The 22528-nt window shown below is 42.8% G+C and overlaps 1 long non-coding RNA gene across 2 annotated transcripts in view; it reads left to right on the top strand.

Annotated features, from left to right (window-relative positions):
* LOC307184496 overlaps positions 1-22528 on the top strand; it is a 302936-nt gene that overhangs the window by 56311 nt on the left and 224097 nt on the right. The gene's annotated exons all lie outside the window — the stretch shown is intronic.

The raw sequence follows: 22528 nt of genomic DNA, 5'->3' as shown, positions 1-22528 counted from the left end.
AGTATCATTACAATTATTGTTCATATATTATGGATCAAACAACATGCATTTATTAAAAATTATGATCAGTTATTATGCACAAAAGTAGAATTTTTATTGGGAATGCATCCCATAATGAAATGGATTGGGGGAAATTGTTAAGATGCCTTGCTTAAAAGAGCATTCATCCTGTTCCTTTGTTGTGCCAAGGTAAGATTTGCCAAGTATACTTTTCTTTTGTTAAGTAACAAAAGGTATGTTGTGAAAGGGGTGAGGACCAGTGTAACCTTGGGCACTGTCTGTCTCAAGAAAATCAGTTTTAGGAATGTACATAGAGGAGCTGAGCCTCACACTCCTTAGAATGTCTTTGTGTTACCCTCAGGGGTGTCCATACCCTACTTTGAAGACCATTGTCATTCCATATGAGAAATGTGGCAGGGATGTGTTTCAGCAAAGTTATCACCCCACTTTCAGACTCACACTTGGGAAAGAGAGATGCCAGAACATGCTGTGGTCTACTCTGCAGTCTGGGGATGCTTCCTATGGCAGTTAGGTACCTGAAGAAAAATGACTATTCTGCCATGGCTGGGAGAGTAAACTGATATATTTTTAACGTGGAAAATATCTGAAAAGCAAGTTAAACATGATAGATGACCATTTCTTGGAGAACAACCAAAATTCTCAGGTGCTAGGGAATTAGCATAACTCAGTGAATGCTAAACTGAACTTATTTTTAGAAATCTACAGAGATTTGTTGTGATACAAAGCAACTGCATTATTATGAAGGGTAAAATGACTTCAGAAATCACAAGATATTCTGAGGTCCAAATGAACACAATATCAGAGCGATATCAAAGGGAAATCTGAAACGATTTATTACAGCAGGCAGGAATACCTTCGGGGAAGGTTTCTTTCCCCCAGGTTAGCTAATATACAAGCCAAGTGGATATGTCCAATGTAAGACAAATAATGGTTTTATAGAATTGCACAACTGAACTGCTTTGATGGAATTGGATCAACGGAACACAGGAGAAGGAACACATTTGTACAGGGTGAAGTATTGTCTTGGAATGCAGTGTGTCATGAAATTTGGCTTTCAAAATGAGCTCAGTTTAATTTTGAGAATAGCCATTTGAATTGAAAATAAGCCTTTAGAACTGGAAAAGGCACAATAATAGTGCTGGGCTGAGCTGCAGAGAGAATCTGGGGCTTTATTGAGGTTTGGTGGCAAACTTTGGTTTAACCTGCCCTTTTCTAGTTTCCTGGGCTGGTCTGGTGTCCCTCCTTGAGACTTGACAGGTGCACACGCTGGACCACCGTGCCAGACTTCTGTGAGGTCTCAATCACAGGATCCACTTCTTGATAACTTTGCTACTGGGCAAAAGATTACACAACAGCAAAGATCGCCAGTGACCTTCTGCTTTCACCTTGGTGTTTTGGCAGGTGTGATATACTATTTTAATATAGAAATTGTTATAGAGTGGTGCAGTTCTGGACACTTCAGCAAAATTTTTTGAGGGCAAGTGCAAGGGTTTTTCCTCTGCATTTATTTATGCTCTGGCTCTCTGATGATGTACCTTTATTGAGGAGATGTAAATGTCTGTAGAAACTGTTCATTTATTTTCTGATATCTCTGGTGGTAGTGATTTTTTTTTTTTTTTTGGATTCTGCGTCTAAGGAAGATAATTGTTTTGAGACTGTTATTTTCTATCCTTGGGGGTCTCTGGTAATTTCAAATGATGTCATTAAATACTCAGAAGGAGAAATAGGTCATTATTTACATTTAAAGGGGTATACTTTATAAAATATAGTAATTATATATAATAATTCTCTGCAGGTTTTTAACTTGAACCAAAATTATATGAAAATAGTTTAAAATTCTGAAGTTAACAAGTAAGGGAAAAATGGGTTATATTCCCCTAATATTGTTGTATATATTTTGCAGAATCCAGGCTGTTTTTTTGGCAAGGCCGTAAATATTAGATGAAAATATCATTGATCCAAGTATATTTACTCTTTAATTCCATGAATATTCTAGCTACATACATGACAAATCTATAGTGTCATCATATTTATGTTCAAAGTAATTGAGTCATAAATATATGACCGGAATTATTCCCCTCAAATTTTGCATGTTCATGCCAACAAATCACTTTGAGCAATAGTCATTAGAACATTTCCGTTGCTCCTGCCATACGTACAGATCAGGATCTCGAGGTACCCTGAGAAAACATAAAGGGAGTAGGGGAAGGGGTGGTGAGGATGGGGGAGCAAAATGCTTACTTGGGATTAAATGGCCTTTCCTATAAATCAGGAGGAAAGTTGTCAGCTGGGTACTTTCTCATTTGCAGCATGTATTAGCAGCAGGAAAATGAGGCAAAGCGTCCTCTGAAGCAAAACATTACCTACAATGCAATTCATTCTCACTGGAATCTCTCTTGTCCTAGAAGCTCTTATTGAAGATGAATGAAGTGAGGCCCCATCCAGGCCGCTCCTCCACAGGCGCTTCCTATTAGTAGCATCTTTATTTCCCCACCTGAAGTACTCTTGCCCTTCCAAGCAACAGGAGTCAGATGAGGTGAGTGTATGCCGAGTTAACTCCCTCTATACAAAAAGGAATGTTTTGCAATATTAAAAACCAGGAGTGTTTGGATCATGTCATTCCAGAGGTTGGTTGTGAGATAGCTTCAAATTTCTCTGAACCCACTGCAAAGTAATCATACTCTGCTGTTCCTGGAAATTCTATGTATTGGCCTGGAGTCATGGGAGTTTTTCCACAGCACTCAGGAAGTCACACCAGTCCTGGCCATCTTTTTGGACTCATAGCAAAATGTCAACAGTCCCAAGGACCACATGAGAAATACCCAAAATGTCAGACTGTCTTACGTCTCTGAAAAAAAGTTTGCTATAATTTACTGCTTGTTTTCATCTGGCCCTCCCTATCTGTCTAAGCTTATTTCTCCTGATGTCAAACTGGTTTCTTCCCTACCAGTCCGGTCTTCCTCTTTTCCAGGTGGTTCCCGTGTCATGCTCTTCCCCACTATAGCCTCTGCTCATTCTTCTCTTCCTGCCCCCTGATCCCTTCAACTGTCCAACTTTGAAAGCCCCTGCCTGTTGCGATTTGTATTTTCCCTCCAGCCCATGGACTTTCTGTAATGCTCACTGACTTCCCCAGTGTGCCTCTGTTCGGGATGTCAGGGAAAAAAAATACTCCTAGAGTTGCAGATAAATCTTACAAAAAGGGGCCAGTAATGAGGTGCTATGGTAACGGCCAAAATTAAATCTTTTACTTATCGTTCTTTGGTGTCCATTTTGTCTTTGCAATCATGTCCTTGAATCCTTGTGATCCTGCTTTGGTAATACATGAACAGGAAGAGCATCTGAATGACACCCTCCTTCTAATGACCCTTAACACCTAGGACAGTCATCTTGCTTGTGTTTTTCTGGTTCTAATTTTTGGATAATATATAGTAAGAGCGCTCAAGTCCTGAGTTGAGCAAAATGCTATCTGTAGCTACAGAGAGAGCTGGCATAATGAGTGTTTAGTTTTGTAACCTTTCCAGTTGAACTGGCAGAAGAGCAGTGGTTTGGGCTTGGTTGTGGGGTGAGACTGTTGACAGTGTCTTCTACAATGCCTGATTTTATGGAGGTCTCTCTTACTTGGCTTTGGGGCAAGTGCCAGGAAGAAGAGTTTCTCTTTCCATGAACACTATTATTCCTTATGGAAGGCTGAATAATGTCCCCACAGATAACCAGGTCCTAATTTCAGGAGCCTATACTTGAATTCTTGTAGCCCTTATATGGTGAAAGCGACTTTGAAGTTGATTAAGTTTAGGATCCTGAGATGGGGAGATTTTTGGGATTATCCACGTGGGACCTAAATGTAATCACAAATGTTCATTTAAGGGGGAACAGAGGAAGATTTGACGGGAGAGATAGAGGTGATGTGATGACTGAAGTAAGATAATTTTTCTAGTCTTCAAGGTATAAGAAGGTGCCATAAGCCAAGGATTGAAGCTCTCAAAGGTAGACAAGGCAGGAAACCAGATTCTCCCCTGCCTCTAGAAGAGGGGCAGCCTTGCCAACACTTTGATTTTGGCCCAGCAAAAGTGATATTGGGCTTCTGACCTCCAGAACTGTAAGAGATTACATGTGTGTGTTTGAAGGTACCAAGTTTGTGGTAAGTTGTTTTAGCAGTTTCTGTATATGTGTGTGTGTGTGTGTGTGTGTGAGTGTGAGAGAGACAGAGAGAGACAGAGAGAGAGAGAAAGGTGAGGCAAGGTGACATGGGACTGGCTGTGTCTATTGGAAGTTCCTGCACTGAGAATGTGGGTTGCTTAGTGCCTTTGTTCATAGCTCTGGTCCTTAGCAATTAAAGCTGTGGAAACAGGGAAAAAAATCCCATTAGATTCCATTAGGCACCCAATGCTCTCCTGTAACATCTGTAATGGTACAGTCTAAAACAATAGGTCCTGGAACCCTTTCAAAAGCAAGAACTTTCATATGTAATTAGAGGGGATTGCTTATATAAGATTTCTCCTTTTCACTGCCACCTTGGCTCAAGTAAGGGATCCATTTGACATCAGGGCAGTACCATGATTGTGTAATCAGTTGTCAGAACGGGATTTTTTTTTTTCTCTCATTTTGCTGAGGTCTTAAAGCCTGAGAACAAAACAATAGAACCCATATTTCAAAGTGAGTGCCAGCTCTCCTGTACAGGACTGGCATAAGAGGTGGCCCCAAATCAGTTCTGTAACTTTACCTGGAGGATACCTAAGAGACTGGGGCAGAAAAGGAGAGAATGCCTTAGGAAAAAGCTTGTCGGAGAGCTGCGGCTTCCTCTCCCCCCATCCTCAAGCTGAGAGAGAGGGGCTTTAGGAAGTCTATTTGCAGAATTTAAAATTCTCCTGCGGAATTTGTAGGGGCATAAGGGACACATTTCTGAGGAAGTGCCTGGAGCTGTGTGCCTGGCTGCACTGACATACACACAAAGCTACACTAGAAGCCATTTCTCCCTCCTTCAATAGCAGGACCAAAAAATAGCACATGTTTTCCTGTGGACCGTGTGGCTCTGTAATGATGGTGGTGGAGGGGAGCTGACCTGGGCTCAGCGCAAGAAGCCCACATGGATGTGACAACACAGGGGAGTCTATATGGGGCATCTGCTGGGGATCCAGGAGCTGAGAGGGTTGGAACCAACCTGCTGGAGGAGGCATCACCCACATCCAGGGAGCCTTGGTTAGAGGTCACCAGAGGGGGGTCTCCATGTTACCCTCCAAGGGCCTCATGACCCAAAGAGCTGGGTCAACATTTGCCAAATGTCAGATCACAAAAGAACCAACCATGCTAAGACTGTCCTTTCACCTATGGCCTCCTCCCTTGGGTTCAGTCCTGGAGGATCAAACGCCTTGGCTATCGCTGAGGCAGGAGGACTGGAACAAGAAAGCTGGGAAAAAGACAGGTAACCCAACAGGCCTGCTTCCCTCCCTGGTTTCTAGGCCTAAAAACAGTAACATGTTGGAGAAGGAAAGGGACTCTAGATAAGAGCTTGAGGTTTTGATTTTCATGTTTGAGCAATTATTTCCAAAATGAAACTGTTTTGTGCCTAAAGCAAACTGAAAAAAAGTGAGGGATCTGCCAGAGATTTCATCCAAGAGGCAGGGAAGAATGAGTCTGCTGATGAGATTTGAATGGGTAGTAAATGAAAGATTCAGTTTTCTGCTTGTGCCCTATGGGGTGTGGCTTGTTCCATTAAACAACTACAGCTGTTCCTGTCTAATTCAAGTGCAGAGTAGCTGGGTTGCTTTAGATAGAGCCCTAGGTAATCTTTTAATAATATATGCTTAGCCAGTCTTAGGAAAGGTGAAACTTCCATGCACTTTAGGGGTGCTTTAGCTGCACCCCTCCCGTGACAGTGCCACCATAGAGTAGATCAGTGTGTGATGCAGGGGTGTTCTGACTTGGCTCCCTCACCCACATCTGGCCTCTTTCTTCCTAGTTTAGTGGAATGCAGGCTCAAGGCTTTGGTGTGCTTTGCCTCTGTTTCCATTAGTGTTTTCAAGGCTAAATTCTATAAACATTACTTCTGTTCTGCCTTCCACTTTAACCCCATTTTCCTCTCCTCACTCTTAAATCTCTCTTCCAGTCATTGCCCGAAGTGTTCTTTGGGTACAGCAGTAAGGATTGCAGGAGGAATCGGTGGTGGGTCAGGGGTCATAGTCAAAGCCACAGCCAGGATGGAAGATGAATTTCCCTTTCCACTGTTGTTGCAGGGACTCTTGCTGAAAGGACAATATGGGGTGAAATATGGGGTGAAATTGAGAAGGTGGCCTATAGAAAAGGAGAATCAGTTTTTGGCTCAGATTGTGGGTGTGTCTCAGTAAAAGACTGACCCCGCCTTTTTTAAGCTGTACTTTTTAGAGGAAGAAAGATTGATTTAGTGAGTCGTGTCTGAAATCCACTGAAACATACATTTGTAGGCTCAGAACTGTGCACTGGATTGATCTGGACTTAATGCAGTTCATCAATGCTTGTTGAAGCAATCATGGTTAAAAGGCTACACTAGCAATGCTGAAAAGCTGAGGGTTGAATGGGTTTCAACTTTCCTCAGCACTGAGCCAGAAACTCCTCATTTGTTTTCCTTTTCTGAGCATCACCTCATGCTATTCAGACAAGGTGACAACCATGCCTGAAGAAGCTCTGTTAAGCCAATTTACCTCAGTGTGTGGCTGCAGATTTTAGAGGAAAGCTATGAGTGATGAGAGATTGTTCTCCCAGCTCAGCAGAGCTTTCCAGTGACCAAATTACCGAGCTATTCTCTCAAAAGAGTCACCAGGTTAACCTAGTGACTCTAGTCTGCCTTCTACCACTCAAGCCTGTGTGACCTTGGCAAGTCATTTAATCTGACAGGCCTTTAACTGCTTCGCTTATAAATGGTGGAAGGAGGCCCACGTGAGCTACAATTCTGTAGTTTTCTGACTTCTGTTGATGGCCAGTCAGTGCGGATCTGTGGGTCATCTTACTATGGGTCAGGCTTTGTGATGTCACAAACAAGTCTTGATGGCTGAAGTGGTCTGACCAGTAGGGTCTGGCCTGGCATCTGAAGACACACCAGGGTTTCAGCACATTTGCCATCCTGCCTCTCACTGCCAATAAATGACCAGAACTTCATGCAGATTCAAAGAAAGAGAGCTAAAATACTTTCTTTTAGAGTTAAAAGTAGATCCTGGCCTTCTTGTTTCTATGTATTTAACATTTCAATATAATATTATACTATTTCTATTAATTCTTAAAAAAAGACTTGTATAATCAGATTCAACTCATTACTCCTAGATAAGATATCAAGGCTGTGTGTATAATTGGCTCTGTTTAATGTACCTTTTGTTGTTCTCAGACATTATTTTGGGTGGAGGTAGATTAGGAAGACTGTTTGGCCTCTTTCCCTGTGCTGGGTTGTGTGGCGTGTGGTGAGAGAGAGAAAACCTGACTCCTGCTCTAAAAGAGAGACAAGAGTTGGAGATGAGACATATGAATGAGAAAGAGATGATACAGAAAGGAAATTCTGCCCTAATAGATACGCGGCTCCCAGGTGTGGAGGGCCCAGGTGAGGACTGGGTGGTATGTGTGTAGGTGGAGATGTTTATAGCCTGTCTTACTACATATGGTAGAGGATTTGTCTTCAAAGCTTTGGTTTCCTCAGCCACTCTCTGCCCACTGAGAGTATCTGTGGCGTGTCGGCTCAGTTCAGGCTATGAGTCTCTGCAGTTTGGTTCCCCATGACCCTCTCCTGGTGAGATGTGTGCCTTATCACCCTGTACTTCCCAAGGGGAGTCATTATATCCCTGATTCCTTATGCAATTCTCTCTCTTCCTAAGTTTCTGTAAACTTTATCTTGCTTACTGTTGTTTTCCCAATGACTGGCATTTATCCATTGAAGTACTTATTGATCAAAAAAGATCACTGATAATTAAAATAATAATCTGCTACTCTTGAAAGACTGAAGTTTCCAGGATAGGTTTAATGATGTTCTTCTACTTGGCCTCTCTCTGGTTATATTCCATTTCTCACATGGTTGACTGAACATATTAGATGTTATTAATTCAACAGAGAATAATTTTGCATCGTCATGTCTATGTGTCAGGAAGGGTTCTGGGTTCAGGGTTTAAAGGGATGAACAAAATAGACCAGATCCTTGCTGTCTTGGAGAGCAAGAGGAGAAAGACAGCAACTAAATAGCAAACAAGTAAACAAGGACAGTTTAGATAGCACTTTGTGCATGATGTTCTAGAGATTGACAGGGTGGGCGGTAAGGGAAGGCCTGAGGAGGGAATCTTTGAACCAGCCATGAAAGATGGGAAGGCTCTGGGCCGTGTAAATGGTGGTGGTAGCAGGTGTAGGGGAGTTTAGGCGAAGACGGAGGTCCAGACATAGGGACAGGCTTGGAGTGTGTAAGGACCAGAGAGAAGGCCTGAGTGGCTGGCGGGGAAGTGAGTGAGGGTGAGTTTAATTACCATGCAGCTGGGGTGGGAGCCAGAGGTGAGGTCATTTAGGGCATATTATAGGCCATAGGGATCAGCCTGAGTTCTGGGAGGTAACCAAAGGCATAATTCAGCTGGGTTATGTGGAGAGAGCGTTGATGTGGGCCGGGCTTCGGAAAAGCAACCAGCCTTGCGCGGTACCCCAGGGCTGGCGAAGGGAGGTGGGCAAGGGGAGAGGGCAGCTCCTGGCTCTGGAGGGACACAGCCAGATCACAGTGACCCAGCAGGGAGGGAGCTGCGAGAAAGCCATGCCTTCATTCCCCTCCAAGTTCCGGAGTTCCCATAGGTGCCTCCCACTAGTCAACCCAGCCACAAGCAGGAGGCCAGGGGAGCCCACGGATACAGGCCTACGTAAGGGTGACCGTCCCAGGGCATGGAGAAGAGTCCAGCTTACCCTTATGACAAATTTGGATTTTAACCTGACGCGTAATGGAAAGCCATTGGGGGATTTTGACAAGGGGAGTGACGTGGTCTGATGTCTGTTTTGAAGACATTACCTGGGCTGCCCTGTGGAGACTGGACTGTAGGAGGCTGAGGTGGAGGCAGGCTGCCATTAGGAGACCCATGGCTGCCCCCCAGCCTCTGCCCAGTGGGATCCAGTCACTGCAGACTGGCTCCTGGCCCTCCCTGATGTGGTAACGTGGGCTGATCATTTGTCCAGGACCACACTTAAATGTTCCATGCTGGGTTGTTTTTTGAGGTTCCTGGTGTGGCATGGTGGTCTGGGGTGGCAGCCTGACAGCTCTGTGGGACACTGACCATGGCACTATTTCTAGTTTTCAGTTGGTTTCAGGCTTGACACTGGGTGACTAGCCAAGGATGGTCCTCCTCACGTAAAACTGCCCCCTCCCTGTGCTGAGTGTGGCTCAGTGAGGGGGCATCTGTGGGAATGCTCTGAGGAGAAGCTCGCTCTTGTTTCTGTTTTATGGCCTCATGATAATCCTGGTCATTCCTGGGGGCTGGTCTCTCTAAATTGGGCCTTAGTGAAGGAAAATTGGATTTGAAGAGGTTTTCTGAGAAAGCTTCATAATAGGTTGGTCATCCTGGGAAGGAAGTATCTACTCATGTGTGTGTTTGTGAACAGAGGGGAGGGCGAGGGAAGGAGGGAGAGTGACAGAGGAAGAAGAGAGGAAGTGACAGGACTCAGTGACATTTTGATGAGTTCAGCTTATCTTCCAGAATGTTTTGTAGAAAATGTTCTAAGGTGTGCCCTGCCCGAGTTGAGAATAAAGGCGAAATTCCTGAAAATTAAAAAAAGCGGGCTTCCCTGGTGGCGCAGTGGTTGAGAATCTGCCTGCTAATGCAGGAGACACGGGTTCGAGCCCTGGTCTGGGAGGATCCCACATGCCGCAGAGCAACTAGGCCCATGAGCCACACCTACTGAGCCTGCGCATCTGGAGCCTGTGCTCTGCAACAAGAGGCCGCGATAGTGAGAGGCCTGCGCACCGCAATGAAGAGTGGCCCCCGCTTGCCACAACTAAAGAAAGCCCTCTTACAGAAACGAAGACCCAACACAGCAAAAATAAATTAAAAAAGAAAAGTGCATTAAAACCTCATACACCATGATCAAGCAAGATTTATAAAAAATAAATAAATAAAAAAATAATAAAAATTAAAAAAGCACCCACAAAATTTTCCTTCCCTTTTTCATTTCAGGTGTTGGACTTACCAATCAGAGACACTGAGATGCTTTATATAATTTCTGATGCTATCTGTAATTCCGACTTTAAGTGAGGGTCACCCTAAAAATCTGTAGAAAGAGTGTTGTTGAGTCAAAAACCAACCTAACTTTTGACTTACTCCATCTTAAGTCTGGGCGGTATAGTTGATTGGATGCTTGAAGTTTGATAGTATATTTCTGTTGTCAAATAGAATTTTGATAGCATGGTAAGGAACAGAAAAGAATGGCTTTGGTTTTCCAAAAAAGGATATTTTTAAAAACAGGTTACAGTTTTCCAGATTGAAATTGCTAATGAATAAATCAGATGCTAATGATGGATAATATTTGAATACTCTGTTAAAGAAATATTGATCTAAATTGTTCAAGAATCTTTGAATGATTAGTTAGTATTCCAGGGATGGCTGTCACGTAATGAGATGGCTTTTAACAAACTCATTAAAACTCATTCAATTGACAAAAAATACATTGAATGTGGACTGTTTGTAAGGCAAGTGAGGGAAACTAAAATGCATAAAACATAGTCTCTGCACCCAAGGAGCTTGTGTATTGTAAGAATTTTGCACTTCAGTATAATCACCTGGGGAAGCTACCGTCTGTTTTCAATGAGATCATTCCTGCTGAACATTTAGGAACCGCTTTGGAATTGTCTTTGGAGCCATTTTTAACACATTTGCATGTGTGCACATGCACACACCGCACATACACACACACACACAGGTGCAGTCATTATCACTTTCATTTCTGTAGAACAGGGGTCAGAAAAATATGGCCAGCCAGTCAAATCTAGCCTGCTGTCTTTTTGGCATGACCCCAGAGCTAAGAATGGTTCTTACAGTTTTAAATGGTTGAAAAAAATCAAAACAAGAATAATATATTGTGACACATGAAACTTGCATGAAGTTCAAATTTCAGTGTTCATAAATAATGTTTTATTGGAACACAGCAAAGTTTATTCATTTATGAACTGTCAGTGGCTACTTTCATGCTACAATGGCAGAGTTGAGTAGTTTTGACAGAGACCATATGGTCCTCAAAGCCTAAAATATTTACTATCTGATTGTTTACAGAATCATGTCTTTAGGATATATAAATATATATAAACACACACATATACATATATATATGTATATATACACACATATATATATATTTTTTAAGAGTCTTCAGTTAGATCCTCTACCTTCTTTCACAAATTTGATGCTAAATTACTTTTTCCCAATTTTCAAAGCTCACACTTTTCCTCAGAGATAGAATATTTCACTTTACTTTATGACCATTCAAGGGAATCTTTTTCAGGCTTTGAAGTAGTTCCCAAAGAGTTCCCCAATCCTGTGAGCCGTGGTCACGTTGTTCCTGCACTGAAGGGGGAGGTCCCTGAGTTTGTTAGGATGTAAGGAGTAGGGAGAAGGAAAAGCCTTCTCAGTTACCCTCCAGGAAGGCCTCAGAGAGAAACAGAGCCGTGCTCAGGTGCAACAGAAGCAGAGGAGTCCACTCTCTTTGCCCCAGTGGCTTGCCTTTGTGTTCCTACTCTCTGCTGTGTTCACTATGACTCTCCTTCTGAGGCCGTTGACTGCCATCTCTTTCTTCTGATATTCCTGACCCTGGGGCCTCTGTTTACTGGTGGTTTCTATGGTCCCATTGCTTCTGCTTTCTCACATTCAGACATCCTAAGAAGGAGGATTTTATTGGGTCTGTCAGTCACTACCCAGAGAAATATGCCTTTGATGTGCAGAGGGCTTGACCTAGGTGTAGATGACAGTGAGGGCAGCGAGAAAAAGCAGGCGCGTTACCCTCCTTTGGGATGTGTTTGCTCTTGGCCATCGGTTGATCTATTGCTCTCTAAACATGCACTGGTATATAGATGTCCAGGCATCAGGATACTGCTCACACTGCAGGTGTCCTCCCCATGACTGAGGTAGACAGCCAAACACTATCACCTTGCTGAATCAGTATGGTGAGAAAATGCTAGCAGTGGCCACTCACTGCGGCTGAGTGTAAAATTTTCTGTGAGGAGATGAAATGCATATGTCATCCCACATTATCCAGATAAATTGAAAGGAGGAGAGCAAGTCAGGCAGAGGCAAGTTTGAAGTACTCAGTGACCTTTAAACTTGGGGGCCCAGTAGAGCTTAGTCCAAGCCTGTTTACATGTCTGCAATTGTATGTCTCTACAACAAAAATGTGATTTTTTTGTGAGTTCATTGGCATAGGCAGAGGTCCTCATGTGATATAAAAAAATTTGAACCTGTACAATGAACCGTCTGCATTTCAAAGCTCCAGACCTATTTACAGTTTCCTGGACCAACCCCTCTCTCCATCTGTTGTTGCCACTTGCACCTTTCCTCCCACCATTTTATTTAAACATTTTAAGTAGAGTCAGAGTAAACCAGAGGATAATAGAACACTCATTCTAGAGATACATTGTTCTGTTCTAGACAAGGATCTAGGACACACAGAATCAAAAGTGTCCTCAACCCCAGCAGACAAGCTCAATGGCGCTGCACAGGTGAGCATCCCTCATTACTTTCTTCTCTGTGACAGTCACATTGTCTGCCTCTCTTGAACATCTAGGGCACTCCACTGTGGTGTAAATGGGATTCCCTCTGGAGAATTTAACTCTTTTTAACGCCAGGTTGACTTCGTCTCCTAAAACTTGGGTCTCCAGCTCTGGGAAGCAAAGGGGGTGAAGGCTGTGACTGTGAACACTTTGACCTTGGCACTCTCTCATGACAAAGTGGTTGTGACCGGGCAATTTGAACAATATTAAAGGTGGGTTTTCACCAGGATTTCTTGCATATTAAGAATTAAGAATTAAAATGCTTCTTAGGATTGTAGCGGCAGATATGTGCTTTTTGGGAAGGGTGAGGCTAGAGGTTCTTTATGTATTCTTTTATGAAATATTTATCGATTACTTTTGATGTATTTGTTGTCTCCCTTTTTACTGTTCTCCCTTCAACCGACTTTGCTTTTGCCATCAAATATCTGCATTACCTCCAACCATATGAGTGGACTTTGAGTGGCTGTCACTTTCTACCCCACCAAGTAGTTTCTACCCAATTGTTCCTCTTCATGAGAGAATAAAAAAGAAAAACATAAAATTATCCCCTTGGCCATACCTATTTCTGTCTGTAGGAACATGGTGGAAAGCAAATGCTGTGGTAAAGCTTGATACCTTGCTTAACAGCAAGATGGGGGGAAGTTAATTAACCATCCAGGTCAGAGACAGAAGCGAGAAGCACGTTTCAGAGCTCCAGACAGTTTTGAGCATCAGGATAATTTTAGAAAGAATAAGCATTTTGAAATTATGGAGCAGTCTCTATCAAAGTGATAACAGCTGGTACCAACTTGACAAATCAAGGCATTTTATAAGAAAGATAAACTGCATACTTCCTGTGAAACCCAGCCAGACGAATATCATCAGGGATTATAGCAAAAGCACTTCCTACTGTCGAGTCAACACACAACCTAGTTGACCTTTTATAAATGGATGAAAATAAGTTTAGCAAAACTCAGTAAGATATATTGAAAGATAGGCTGGAGGTGAATGGTAGGAGGGCTGAGCAATTTCACTAACCCAACCAGTTGGCAATAATTGGTAAAGCGCCTTCTCCCCTGAGAGCTGGGGACAAATGTGGCCACCCATTGGTAAGCCTGCTCATTGCTTGGAGGGCACTTTATTGACTATATTTGCCGCTTTTGGAGTGTATTTCTCCCATGAACTTTAACAGTCATAGCCATGAATCTGAACCTCGTGACTGGTAAATGTTCTCCGGCCTAGACAATAAGTGCCCCAGCTTCGCTTCATTATGTGTTTTCTGCCAAAGCTGTGGCCTTGAGGCCTTGCAGTATCTGTCTTGCAGCCCAAGGCTGTTATCTGGGCAGCACATTTCCATTTCCTTGGACATTATCTCTTTTGAATACCCCTCACTGAAAATGAGCCATTTTGAGGAGATTACACCACAGTCAACATCTTTCTGTGGGAGCCATAAGCGGTTTTGTCGGTGTATGTCTAGTTTCAGTCCCTTGTTATTTTCCTTTCCTGTGTCAGGGACACACACCAGGACGGTCTTTCACCGGAGCTTGAATACAATTCTTTAATCAGTGATCACTTTACTTTTCCTCTCCCACTCCCAGCTCCAAAGAATCATTTAATTAGGTCCAGTGGTATGAAATCCATTTCTCAAACGTGAGCCAACGCCTGCAACTTCAGCTGAGCACAGAGCTCACAGAATTCCCTGTGGGACCCCGCGGGAGACTGAACTCCAAGGGCAATGGGGCCAAGCTCTCCAGATGCAATGGGATGCAGATGGCCCCTCTTTCCCTGTGGCTCAGTAACGAGGCCCAGTATTTACAGTGCCCTCATTGCTTGCCGACTGTGCTAGCGTTTTTCTCTTCAATTTGGATCTTGGCCTTCGCTGCGCCCCTCTCGTGAAGCACGTGCCATTATGATTTTAAAATAATGGGAAGAGTGCTGTGGCACTGCTCGTTGGTGATACGACGCTCAAAATGTCTGCAGAGTGCGGAGTAAGTGAAATGTTTTGACAGAGAGAAGTATGTGTTGTCAACGATGCTTTACCCATGGTTGAGAGGGGAAATTGAAGCTGTACTTCAACAGGGTTCAGATGCTGATGACCAACATGATCTCCTTAATACAAATGACTACAGCTCATTTTGTTTTCCTTTATGCCTCATTCTTCTCTAATGAAATGCCCAATTAAAAGCATAGCTCATGTGCTAAAAAAAAAAAAGGCTTAGGAAGGATTCTGGGAAGGAGCAGTGACAGGAGTAATCCCTCATCACGGAGAAAATCGTCATACTCTTGTGAAGAAACGGTCTGTGTGGTGACCTCCTGTGTCCTGTGTGGAGAGTTTAAAGAAGACTCAAAAGTAACCTTTTAAAGATAGAAGGTTGCATATATATATTTGTGTGTGTCTGTGTGTGTGAGAGAGAGAGAGAGAGAAAGGGAAGGAAGGGGGGGGAGAGAGGGAGAAAGGAAAGATATGAATTATTATTTTTTTTAAAATTAATTAATTAATTTATGTTTGGCTGTGTTGGGTCTTCATTGCTGCACACGGGCTTTCTCTAGTTGCAGCGAGCAGGGGCTACTCTTCCTTGCAGTGTGTGGGCTTCTCATTGCGGTGGCTTCTCTTGTTGCGGAGCACGGGCTCTAGGCATGTGGGCTTCAGTAGTTGTGGCACGTGGGCTCAGTAACTGTGGCTCATGGGCTCTAGAGTGCAGGTTCAGTAGTTGTAGCACACGGGCTTAGTTGCTCCATGGCATGTGGGATCTTCCCAGACCAGGGCTCTGAACCCGTGTCCCCTGCATTGGCAGACGGATTCTTAACCACTGAGCCACCAGGGAAGCCCAAGATATGCATTATTCGTGATATGTCAAACAACAGACACAGTAGAGTCTGTATCCCCAGAAGAGTGATACGTTTAGCACAACTTGTGAATTTATCTCTGGGATTAAGTGGAGTATGGAATGCTGTAGCTGTGTATTGTCTCCTAGCAAAATGAAGTTCACTCTCTTTCCCTGGCAGGTGTGTTCCTGTCAAGAGCTTGTTCAGAGTGGGCACACGGGTAGCTCCCAGAGCCCTGCTGACCATTATCTTCACATTTAGTTCTACATTGTGGAAGCTGCTCTCTCTGCTTTTTTTTTTCTTTTTTTTTTGCTTAGAGAACGTCCTTGATAAGAGAAAATGTTGACAACTTTCCCTTTCTTGAGAATCACTAAGGAAACATTTCTTCTTGTCAATCTCCTTTCATGTGCTGTGCAGGAGAAAGGAAAGGGGGTATTGCTTTGGGGAATAACCTTGACTTTCAACATGCATTTAACAACCAATATTTTCTTGAGCAACTACCATGTGCAGGAATCTTTTATTTGCTAGTCATTACAGGTCATATAAAAATGAATGAAGCTAAGTTCATGTCTTTTGGTAGCTTGGCACATTCTCATTTAAAAAATTAATTACCTAATTGGGGAGGCTATAAAAGAGCTACTAGATAGTAAGGAAACGTGTATGGGCACACAAAGACTGAGGTGAAAGTGGGGGGTATGGAGGCAGTTCACCCAGGGTGCAGGCAATAAGAAGGTGTATTGTTAATAGAAAATTTAAAAATAATGGAACTGTTGAAGATAGTCTGTTTTTTGTTAACACCGCAAATGAGCAATTCTAAACAACGTTAGGAACAAAATACTCCTCCCTTACCCCCTCCCACTTTCCCCCTTTGTTATGCAACTGCTCAGAAAGCAATTACAAAGAGGACTTTTGAACGATAGAAATGTGATTGGAATGTGTTGCTCCCATTACAGTGAGTGTTTTGAAAGAGATAACATACATTTAGAGTATTTATTTAAAAGGAAAAAGAGAAGTCATTCCACTTTACACATCTCCTTTGTATATTAATTTGGATCTTGACTTATGAATTTATATCTAGTCATATGTGAGTTTGTCTAAATCCTCTCTAGATTAAGATCCACAAGGGCAGGGCTGTCCCTTGTTCATTAAGTGTCCATAGGTTCTGACCAGTACCGTATACATAATTGGGTCCCAACATATGATGGATGACTCAAACGAGGTTAGCAGCAAAACAGTATTTTACTTGTGTTTTTATCAGTCATGTGTATGAGAATCAGTATATGAGGGGAAGGCCCTGGCCCTGCTTTAGAGGGTCTTTCTGTTACCGGTGCTGTTTGGAGAGAGAGATATTCTCCAGCTGCTGGTGCTTACAAAGGTCTGAGGTTTATACACACATGACATGGTGCCCACTACCACCAGCATTAAGGAAAATGGGGAAGGGGATGCTTCCCTCTGTGTCCATAAAAATACACCCTGGATTGCTTGGCAATGAGTACCAATTGATGTTCTTTCCACACCTTCTTATTTGCATGCAATGAACATCAAGAAGGATGGGGGGGAAAGAAGAATAAATTTGGTTTGTCTCAGGAACCACACTCCTAAGTGTGAGTCCTCATGGCAGTTCAGCTTCTGTAGGAGATAAGGGAAATGGGGGCTGAAGAACAGTTTGACCACTGACTAACTCTTCAGTATTGGAAAATACTGAATGAACATAACACTTGTAAAGATAGTCGTTGGGTCAATAATCATGGGCAGTTCCTGGATACCAGGTCAAAATGAGCTTGGCCTTGGGGAAAAAATTACCTTCCTGAAGTTTAATGTTAATGTTTTATGGAAAAGTTATGATAGGAGATTAGGGGAAGCTTGGGTGTCAGGAGTCTTTTTACCATTTTGATTGCTACCTTAATGTTTCCTGGGTAAGGGTCTAAGATTGAAGGGAGAATGTATGGCCTCTGGCATGTTTAACATCTATCCCACCTTCCAAGGAACCTTCCAGATGGAGAGTGGCCTTGGGTGGACCGTCTTGTGAACTGAAAAGCAGTTCACTTGGGCTGGATGAATGTCATCTGGAACTTGAAGATGTGGCCTAGGTTCTGGGATAATGAGGTAGGGAGAGGACAAACAACCCAGGGATTTTCATTCCTGTTTAATCTAGAAACATGTAGGGTCATTTTTTAGCTCCTGGGTTGTGGTGGTAGAGTGCAGAGAAGCTGGAAAATAACCACATTTCTCTACTACAAGCTCTATCTATTGGGGTTTGCCAGTAAGAATTTTGTTGACTGATGTGTAAGTGCTTTTGCACTTGTAGACTTGACATGAGATCCAAATGAAAGAGATACCCAAATGTCTAGCTTTGTTTTTGCTCCCTGAGAAGAACTCCTGGACTTTTTCACTATCCTTTCTGGAAAAAACAACTGACTGGGCAACCCTAACCTGGTACTGATAAAGAAAGTATACCTGGCAGAATATATGAATTTTAGAAAATGATTCTTGCCTTAGGAAACATTGTATATGCAATATATATGTTTCTTGGTTTTATGGTAATATGCGTTGCTAGATAAGTGAATGTAGGAACCATAATTATCACCATTTTTCTTATAGGAAGTCTTTGGGTAAATTGCAACATGATCTCTTTTGCTCTCCTCCATCTGCCATTTGCTATTCAGAGAATAAAAACAATACAGTTCCAAGCATGACCTTGGGCAAGTCTCTTAACAGTTTTAAGCCTGTCATCTATGAAATGTCAGGGTTGGACCCAGTGACTTCTGAGGTCCCTGATCTGGATGCAGGAAGAGGAAGGTGAAGCTATATGTACACCCCCTGTCATAGTTTACATTTCCTTCGTGGTGAAGAAATACTTTTTCATAGATGCAGGCCTTCGAATAGTGTTTTCTCTTTTTACTCTAAAGCAAGATTTTCGACTTTGCAAAAACCATTTGGGATAAAGTGGAACAATTAAAACTGCTATTGAAACATTATTTTTAGGTCTGCACATTATTTCACAAACCCATTCTTTTTGTCTCTTCTTTGTCAAAGGACTTAGGCAGCTTGTTTCTCTGGCTTTCATCAAATATCTTTCTTCTTTCCTGTTCAAAATAAGCTGTTTCCTTTTTACTGGCTATATGAAAGCCTGTGTATTCTGCTTTTCCTGATATCAACCCAGCGATGGCAGTACCGGGGTTCACGTCACTGCAGACAGTCAATTTCAAAGGCTAGTTTGGAGACAGAGGGATGAAAAACAAGCTGCAGTTTTCCTCTTCAGATCTCTCCAGGACATACTGTCTGTGTATTATTTCAGAAAACCCACTCAGAAGTAGACTGTTTCCTTCCCTGACTTGGCACCAAATCAAGAAGTGGCACATAATGTATTGTTGTATTTATTATGCATCATTTTGCTGCTGACACCGGGGCCATCAAATATTGGTAAATTTACAGCCAGGGAAGTCCAGCCATCATGCCTGATGTGAAGGACAAAGTATTATGTTATTCATCTCCAGCCCTGGCCCTTTATGATCAGACGGTGAGCAATATACTTATCAAAGTAAAAATAACCTTCACTTTAGGCAACATACTTGTCCTTAATCACCAGAATAAGAACGCATAAGCAGCTTCTCTCTTGATACTGGAATGGAGGCTGAGTTGATGTTAAGTTTTCAGTATTTTGTAATTTGCCGATAGCAGTGTGCTCAATTAAATTTTAATTCACAAGTTATGTGTATATAATACTGGAGAAGTGGAAAAACTTTTGTAGTTTAAAAATACATGGTCTAAATGTGCGTATCATACTTATGATAGACATGTGCATACTTATTATTTTTTTCTTTTGGGTCAAAGCTAAGGCCAGTTCTTCTATTTCTATGCCCTGGTCCACAGCAGTTAAGAGCTTAGATGCTAGAGGCAGAAGGATGTGAGTTTGAATCTCTGTGATATAGTAACAATAACAGTACCTACCTTAGAGGTGTTTCAAGGATTAAATGAGATTGCATATATGGAAAAGTTATTAGTATGGTGCCTGGTACATTATAAGAACATGAGGAAAATTTGCCTTTGTTATTACTGCTCCCTCTCCTTTGTGTGTGCGTGTGTGTGTGTGTGTGTGTGTGTGTGTGTATTACATATATATGTATGTTTGTTAAGGCACAAGATGGTCCTTGGAGGCATATAGTTTTGAGAACCTGACTGAGATGACTCAGAAGGCACAGCAAAGCAGTAAAAATAATTCTTAGTTGATAAGGCATTTGTTTACTGTGCTTACCTCAAGTCAAACCTACCCTGTTAAAAAATGTGTCACTGTTTAGGGTTAGTTTAATCTATATAGTGGCCATCTGAGCATTTAAAGATAGGGTGTTTATTTGGAAATAGGCAGGTTTGGGAAGGTAGTCACCGCTGTGTCTGTGAGCTGCTGTTTGGCCAAATGTAAACGACAAAACACAATTAGAAAATGAACTCCAAAACTCTTCCAGGAGACAGGGAGAACCTATGGAATTTGGTCATTCTTCCTGGCTGGCACCTGGAGGTTACATTAGTTGATGAACGTCCTCTGAGCAGTAAAGTCAGAGTGATGGCATTTGCTTACTTGGGTTGTCAAAATTCCCTTGTGATGATGGTGGGTGAGTTGTTAGATGGTGAGTTGGAGAAATGGACCTGAGAAGAGAAATATTGGGAAATAAAATGACTGGCCATTTTATTTACAGAACAGTTGGCCTGAGAGTTTTTTTTGTGTTATTTTTGCTGTTTTTCCCTTATGTCTGTAGGACTAAGTTTGGGCAAATTAAGTGTTAATGGGCTGTAATTTCAGACCAATAGTCAAAAAACAAAAAACTACAAGACAAGCAGTAGAGGACTCTGTTTGAAGTGAAAATTACAGTTTGAGTATTTTTATCTCTTCCTTTTCCCTCTTTCTTCAGACTAAGTAAAACGGACAGGTAGAGCTGTTAGAAGATGCTCGTGATTCATCACACACACACACACACACACACACACACACACTCCAAAACCACAAAACAAAAATCTTACCCAAATCCACTGAAAAGTTCCCATTCAAGCAACATGTGTATCACATAAAAATTACTTGGCTTTCACAAGAACCACCGTTCTGAGAAGAGGACCCATAATGTATATTAGTAGGTGAAGAAAGCTTTATTGGGAAGGACTATAAAACCTTGGCGGTCATAAACTCTGGAAATAGATTCCAGAATGAAAATGCTATTAGAGCCCAGAGCACAGGCTGAGTTCGTGTGGGGCTGAGTAAGTAAAGGTTTTTGTCCTGAATTACAGAGTACAGTTGCTGAGTTGTCTTCTGGTCTCCTCCACCTCTACCGCTTCCTCCTCCTTTTAGCCCACTTGTTGCTTTCTGAATGTAACCCTGCAGTTAATACAGAATATACAGTTTAATGAAATGGTAAACTTTTGGCTGGATAATTTTTTTTAAAGATTTCATTATAAATTTTCATGAGATGTCTTGGTTAGCATTTGGGACCAAACAAGAAACCCGTCAAATTAGTGTGTTCTCCTTCAGAGGCACAGCTCTCTCCAGAAGTTATGCCTTGTGTACGCGGATGCCTCTCGGGGCTCTGGGGGAAGCCCAGCTCTGTCTTGTCCTGTGTACACTTTGGAAGCCTAGAAACCAACCCGTCTGAGAGTTAGCTTTCCAAATGGCCTCCCTCTTTCCTGACATCGCAGTCAGAGCCTACGTTTTCACAGTCTTTGTAAAACCACGAAGGAGTGTTTTTTACCGGATTTACAGCTCTGATCTGTGCACATCCACACTGGGTGCCCACTAGAGTTTTTGCCAAGGTCTGGGGGTCCCACCACGACCTCCCACAGTACGGCCGCAGCACGTATGTTTCCTGAGCAAACTCGGTGCTGCTGACGGTGTGCACATTTTCAGTCTATAAATCCTCTGTATTCCCATGCCTGTTCTCTAGGCCTTCAGCCAGTACTCCATAGTACGTGAGAATGCCACATTTCCCAAGAGAGCTCAGCCCTCTTACCTGGACCGTGTGGATAAACCTCCAGGTGCTGAACAGGAAGCATTCTAGCTCAGACAGTGCTCTCCTTTGACCAGGGTCCCAGGGCAGGGCTCAGGCTTTTTTTTTTTTTTTTAATACATTTATTTATTTATTTATTTTTGGCTGCGTTGGGTCTTTGTTGCCGCGCACTGGCTTTCTCTAGTTGCGGCGAGCAGGGGCTACTCTTCGTTGTGGTGTCCGGGCTTCTCATTGCACTGGCTTCTCTTGTTGCGGAGCACGGGCTCTAGGCACGTGGGCTTCAGTAGTTGTGGCATGTGGGCTCAGTAGTTGTGGCTCCCGGGCTCTAGAGCGCAGGCTCAGTAGTGGTGGTGCACGGGCTTAGTTGCTCCGCGGCATGTGGGATCTTCCCGGACCAGGGCTCGAACCCGTGTCCCTTGCATGGCAGGTGGATTCTTAACCACTGCGCCACCAGGGAAGCCTAGGGCTCAGGCTTTTTACGGGCAGGTGCATTCAGCTGCCCCTGACAGTGCGGTGGCTGACCACTCTATTCTGACTATGGAAGGTGGCAATGTGTTCATTTGGCTTAGGGTTTAATTGAGTCACAGACACTTCTTTTGTTTTCTTTCTAGTAGGATGATTGGGCTTCCCAAGGTTGGCAGCACCAGCAGTGAAACCATCTCCTGTAGAAAGTGAAGGCGTGGCTTTAATAAAGAGTTGACAGTTGTGGATGAGTCCTTGGAGTTGGGAGAGCAAATGTCACATGTATTAGCTTTAATCACATGATTCATTTTCTTCCACTGGGATTTTAACAATTGTAACATCTTCTCATTTAAAATTCTGAAAGAACAAGCCAGTGGGGAACCTGGGGTGGCGAGAAAGAAATAGAGCAAGGCAAACGCTGAGTATAGTTCAGGCAGTGGTCATGTGTCACATCGTAAATGTAGGACAGTGAAGTTGGTGAAGGTGGGTGAGGGTACTAACAAGGGGAAAGGGAGGC

The sequence above is a fragment of the Stenella coeruleoalba genome, assembly GCF_951394435.1.
Source record: "Stenella coeruleoalba genome assembly, chromosome: 3".
Taxonomy (NCBI): Eukaryota; Metazoa; Chordata; class Mammalia; order Artiodactyla; family Delphinidae; genus Stenella; species Stenella coeruleoalba.
This window is presented reverse-complemented; position numbering and strand designations above follow the sequence as displayed.